Here is a 5,976-nt window from a genome sequence, read left to right as displayed (position 1 = left end):
GTTCAGTCACAATGGTTCATTATGTAAAAAAAGGAGACCGTTTTAAACAGTGTTAAAAGTTGCATCTGGGTCCATAGGACTCAATTCTCAAACAATACAGTAGGCCAGGGATATTCATGTGTTTGTAAAAGAAAACTTAATCTTTGGTATTCTTCGTCTTCGTTGGGATTTGGGATTAGCAGCAATGGAAGAACCGATCTGGTAAAAGTTCCAGGTCGACTTAATGCCGCTCGTTATGTTAATGAAATCCTCTCACAACATGTTGTTCCCTACCATGGTGCTATTGGTGCAGATTTCATATTCGTGGATGATAATGCTACACCTCATCGTGCCATGATAATATCGAGTACATAACTGGAGAATCAGGCTATTGAAAGAATGGATTGGCCAACAAAATATGCTGACATGAACCCCATTGAGCATCTTTGGGGCCATGTTAAAAATGAGGTTGACCACCTTATCAATGAAAACACAACACTGCAAGAGCTAACCTTACATAATCCAACATGTATGGAACAACATAGACCAAACGGGTCCGGAATTTAATAAACAGCATGCGGCGACGTTACAATGCACTTGTCAACAGTGCAGGAGGACACATCCCCACTAAACATCTAGTCTTTAACATCTAGACTTTAGTTTTATTTCCATTACAAACACATGGACAGGCCTAACATACTGTATTGTTTGACACTTGACTCCTATGGACTCAGGTGCAACTTTTAAAACTCCTCTTTTTTCACATAATGAACCATTGTGGCCAAACGCAATGATGTGTGTCACTACAAATTGGCCCAGATTTGTAAAACAAATAAGGTTACTCATAACTTTTTACAATTTTACATTTCGTTAAATAATTTTCGATTTATTTCAAAAAGCATTAGGGGGAACTTATAAGTTGTGCACTGTATAGATATTGATGCTTTACTTATAGCGCTATCGTTAGTTTTATGTTACTGCTAGTGTTACCGTTAGGTATATTAAGCTAACGATATATAGGTAGATTAATTTGCTATGGTAAGGGTGTAAAAATAATCCAGATAACTATTCTATAAAATTATTGCTTTTAATCTGAATCCAAAATGCCATGCACAATACCGTCAGTATTGAAGTCTTGAGGTCAACGATTTAGCTTGAGGTCGATATTCTATTTTTATTGTTATGCTGAACTCGAATTTTAAACCACATCACCACAAAAAGAGTACAGAATGCGATTACAGGATTATACGCGGGAGGGGGGTAACAAGGCGTAAAATTTAAATTGCCTCAATTTGTACAAAATGTATCCAATTGCCTCAAATTTGTCGCTTCCGCAAAAAGCACGAAATTATATCATGTGACAGTTTCACAAACTCTTACGGTGGCTTAATATGGACTAAAATATGTTAAACAATGTTTTATCTGAAGGTCGACATTTTATTTTATTTTTTATGCTGAATTGGAATTTCTTTTGTCCGGCAAGCTTTGTTTGATCGGTAAGGTTTTCTGAAACGGGCCCAGGTTGTATCGGACGTTTCCTGTGGCGACCTGATTACATAGTACCTAAATTATTATTACCTTTGTCACTTTTGAATGGAGCATCAATGGCATCTGAATCCTTTTGATAGCCTTTGTTGATTCTGGACATTGATACGTCAATTGAATCCGTGGATTTAGAGAATAAGGACTTGCTTATTTTACTCGCTGCTCTTTGCTTTGTAAATATGGTATATAGATAAGGATTAAGGGAGGAATTTAACGGCAAGACAAAAACAGCTATCCAAGCATAGACCTCGGCTGGGATCTCGGCAGATTCCGTAAGCGAAATAAAACCCAAGATTATGATTGGCATCCAGCAGCACATATCTGAAAACACCAGTACAGACATTTTAATAGCCAACTGGTACTCTTGGGAACGACGATTTTTAGTATCAATTCCTGCTTGCATAGCCACCAATTTCATTGTCGAGAACATGAAGGCATAGCTTAATAAAATAACGGCAAAGGCCGCAAAATTAACTCCAAGAAATATTGCCACTGAATACTCCCATCCAAGATGCCGTGATGAAGTAAGAGGCAGTGCAAGGCACACGCTGGAAGTACCATAAAAGGAATCTTGAACGCCCGTGATCATCAGAGGAACCACACTTATGATAAAAGATATGATCCAAATTACTGCTGCAGTATAGTAGGCCGATCTTTTAAACTTTAACTTACTGAAAGGAAATACAACGCCAGTGCATCTATCAACACTTATGGCCGTCATAAAGAACACAGATGCTTCACTTGATAAGACAGAGAGAATACCTGCTATCTTACAGACAAGACTTTTCTGCCATTCTTCAGCATGATATGCGTACCTATTTTGATAAAATACATCTGCCGATGCAATTATCACCATATAAATTCCCATAATGCCGTCTGCCACCGCCAAATTGCCTACCATGAAATTCTGACCACGAGCTATATCCGTTAATCGAGATTGACCAATGCTTTGATGTATGCGTTCATAAACGACAAACGCGTTACCAAACAAGGCACTTAATCCTAATATCCACATAGAAACCCGTAACACTGAATTTCGCATTAAGTCTGCACACGATGAAAACTCATCAGGTTCCGGGAGACACTCGGTGATGGATTCTAAGCTATTTGTCATACAGCAATATAAGTATTTGTCGGAATGGCTGAAAAGGGGAAATGAACACAATATTATACTTTAGTATAAAAAAATTAGAATTCTTTAATAATTATGTCTCAATAGGCTATTCTAAATAGAAACATTACATATAGAAATCATTATAATATGCCCCTGTTGTAAAACGACGCCGATGATGATAATCACAATGAAGTCGATGACGATGGTCTAGATGATGACGATGGTATGGGTAATGCTGACGACGGTGCGGCGGTAGAAATTTGATCGACTTGAATAGCAACACTTGCAAATAATATATGCCCCTGATGTAAAAAATGATATCAGTGAGGATGCATGATGATGATCATGTTGATAATGATAATGATGATGCTGCTGATGATGATGATGATGATGATGATGATGATGATGATGATGATGATGATGATGATGATGATGATGATGATGATGATGATGATGATGACTATGTCATTTATATCGATTTAAATAGTAACATTCGTTAATTTGAGTTCTTAGTCATCCAGCAGTTGTAAATAGAATAATACTGGAACTTATTTTGTACAACTTTGCGTCTAGAACCATAAAACTGCATTAAGCAACTGATCACGCGATAGATGGCTAGGTATCGTATTGATGAAAGAAACGCAAAACTCCACCATGCATCTCCATAAAGGATATAGGAGATTCACTTTAAAACGAGGAAGTCGTTATTCTGGATCAGGAAGAACAGTGGCATAGGAGAGGCATAATATAGAGGCCATCTGGGAACGTATTGAGCAGCCATCACTAAACAAGAGAGGGGGACGCCACTTTAACTTATCTCATGCATGGGAACGGGCAATCAAGACCATATCTAGCCGAAAATTACGTGAAAAGCGCAGCGGGTCAGTTGCGCTGCCTCATGAAGTCTGATGGTTCCAGACGCGAGAACGTGTTATGAACGTGACGATAGGATAAAATATTTTAATGCGAAAAATGGTAATATATACTCACAAAATAGACAGGGCAACCAGAGGTGAAAATGTGCCCTTATTTGCGACGCGTAATTTGGTATGCTGCACATTTCTGTCGAATAAAAAAAAACACGTGGAACTCGTGTTTGCATAATTGAATATTGATTGCCGCAAGTCATGATACACGTGCATCGAGTGCACACCGTATTATCCGTGCATGAATTGCATATGATAGAAGACCGAATTAAACAGACTTGCGTCTGACGCCAGGGCAAAGGCGCGGCTTGATTGGTTGCTGACCTGCGCAGTACGGCATTTCCGGTCTGGTTGACAGGACGTCATACGCAAACTAGTATTTTTTAATTCGGTCTTCAATTATTAGGTACTTCTTGTTAACTCTCCAAACCGTGCAGACGTAACCATATCGTCTCCAGATGTTTTGTTTATACTCTTTGTTTATGACGACGAATATCTCTCTCATAATGGCGCGTTCCCAATTCCTCAGGCTACAGTTAATTTGGTTTCATGGTATTCATTTCGTTAGCATCCCTTTTCCGTTCATTATTCCTCCTCCTTTTTGGGACTCCGAATCCGGCATCTCTCTCTGGCTTCCCTTTGAGTTAATTCCCAGGTTAGCATCGAAGCGACCCCTGCGCTTTGTGTATGTTGCAAGAAGAAGGTTAAAAGAGTATACTTATTTCATATTCCAAATTTAAAATGAGTATATAATCTCCTACACTTACAAATACTTCAAACTTCTGAGGTTCAAGAATGCGCCTGGTTCAATATATGTCAATGGATTGGCAGATAGATCACTGAAAAGGAAACATATTATGTAAAGGTTAGTTACTTTTATGGTCGTGTTTACTTCAAATTGTTATTGTCATTTGTAATGATGGTGATGTACTAACAGACAGTGACACACCATTAGATTTCCCGGGGATTAGAGGCTAGAATTTGTTTTAAAAAAAGCATATACCCACTATTAGCAGAAATGAAAATAAAACCCACAATTTTGCCCACTATAACTAAACTATTGACCCACCTAACCAATTTTAAAATAAAATACTCGAAGTTGAGTTTCAATCGTGCTTGTGAAGTTCTGAATATGAATTTGCTCCCACTCAATTATACCTCTCATTTTTAAAAAGATCTTCCCAAAATTGCTGAGCTTTTGTTTAGAGGAGCTTTATCAATCAAAATGGAATAAGTGTAACGAGGAACTTTAAGGGCCAGAATCGAGTTGTTAGATAAAATACTAAAACAATCGATATTGAATTGCTAAGAAGAATAAAATATCAAACATTGATGTAATCATACTTACAGGTATTGGAGGCGAAAAAGGTGTATAAATGTCCCATTGGGAATAGAAGAAACTAAGTTCTGGGCCAAAGACCTGTAGATAAAAAAACGTAGTTATTAACATTATTAAGGAAACCAAGCAATTTCGGCTCTAATGTAGTGTACCAAAATGAAATCTGATGCTTGAATATATTCATATCTTACTTGAGTTTGGTTTCAACATTCTTTTTCTCTTTATTATATTGTCATCACAGATAGCCTTTTTAAGTCTCTGCTTGCTTAATCTGATCAGAAGTTCAATCAAATTGATACACGGTGATCATGGTGGTAATTTAACTTTTGCTTTATTGTATTTGTTTACAGGAAACTATTCACGAAATAATTATATAAACGAAACAATAAATACGCAGTAATATTTTAAATGTCTTTATTAAAAGGAGAGAATGCCATTATTCTTACATTATTCGGAGGTTAACGGTACCACCGAAAGTGTTTTTGTCAATTTGAGCGATGAAGTTTTCAGATAAATTACTGCAAAGGAAACAAAATATAATGACAGTACATTACTCATTGTTTTATACAAGCAAACCATACGCCATATCTAACAAAATTGTTTTGTTTTTGGTTTTGTTGAATATCATCATAGTTATACGAACTGTTTTACCATAGCAATATTATTATTTATTATTATTTCAAAGAACTTATAAAGCGCATTTCCCATGGATCAATGCGCTGTACAAAGAAAATAAAAATACATCAAAAATACACAGTATTTCAATATATCACAGCATGGTAAAATATACTCCTAATTACATCAAAAATTTGAATAAAACAGATATGCGCAGCAATCTGAACCACAATTAAAATAATTAAAAATACACTTGAACCCAAATAGGGACATATATCATTATAAAATACATATTATTATCAAATAGCAATGTTTAAAAACTACACATGGGAGTGAATACCTGCAAACAGGTCTATGAAAATACATAAAAAGACCTAATATTTTGGAAACAGATAGGTTTTTAAAAGTTTCTTAAAGGATTGCACATTAGGAGCCTCGCGCAAATTGGAAGGCAAATT

General features: G+C 36.4%; 1 long non-coding RNA gene across 1 annotated transcript; it reads right to left on the bottom strand.

Annotated features, from left to right (window-relative positions):
- Positions 1-4,352: 4,352 nt before the first annotated feature.
- LOC140164014 (uncharacterized) lies at positions 4,353-5,419 on the bottom strand. The gene is made up of 3 exons (XR_011860460.1): positions 5,350-5,419; positions 4,913-4,984; positions 4,353-4,403 (listed from the first exon to the last, which is right to left on the bottom strand). It is a non-coding gene; the product is annotated as an uncharacterized lncRNA (long non-coding RNA).
- Positions 5,420-5,976: the final 557 nt, after the last annotated feature.

Source organism: Amphiura filiformis, chromosome 11 (assembly GCF_039555335.1).
Source record: "Amphiura filiformis chromosome 11, Afil_fr2py, whole genome shotgun sequence".
NCBI lineage: Eukaryota > Metazoa > Echinodermata > Ophiuroidea > Amphilepidida > Amphiuridae > Amphiura > Amphiura filiformis.
This window is presented reverse-complemented; position numbering and strand designations above follow the sequence as displayed.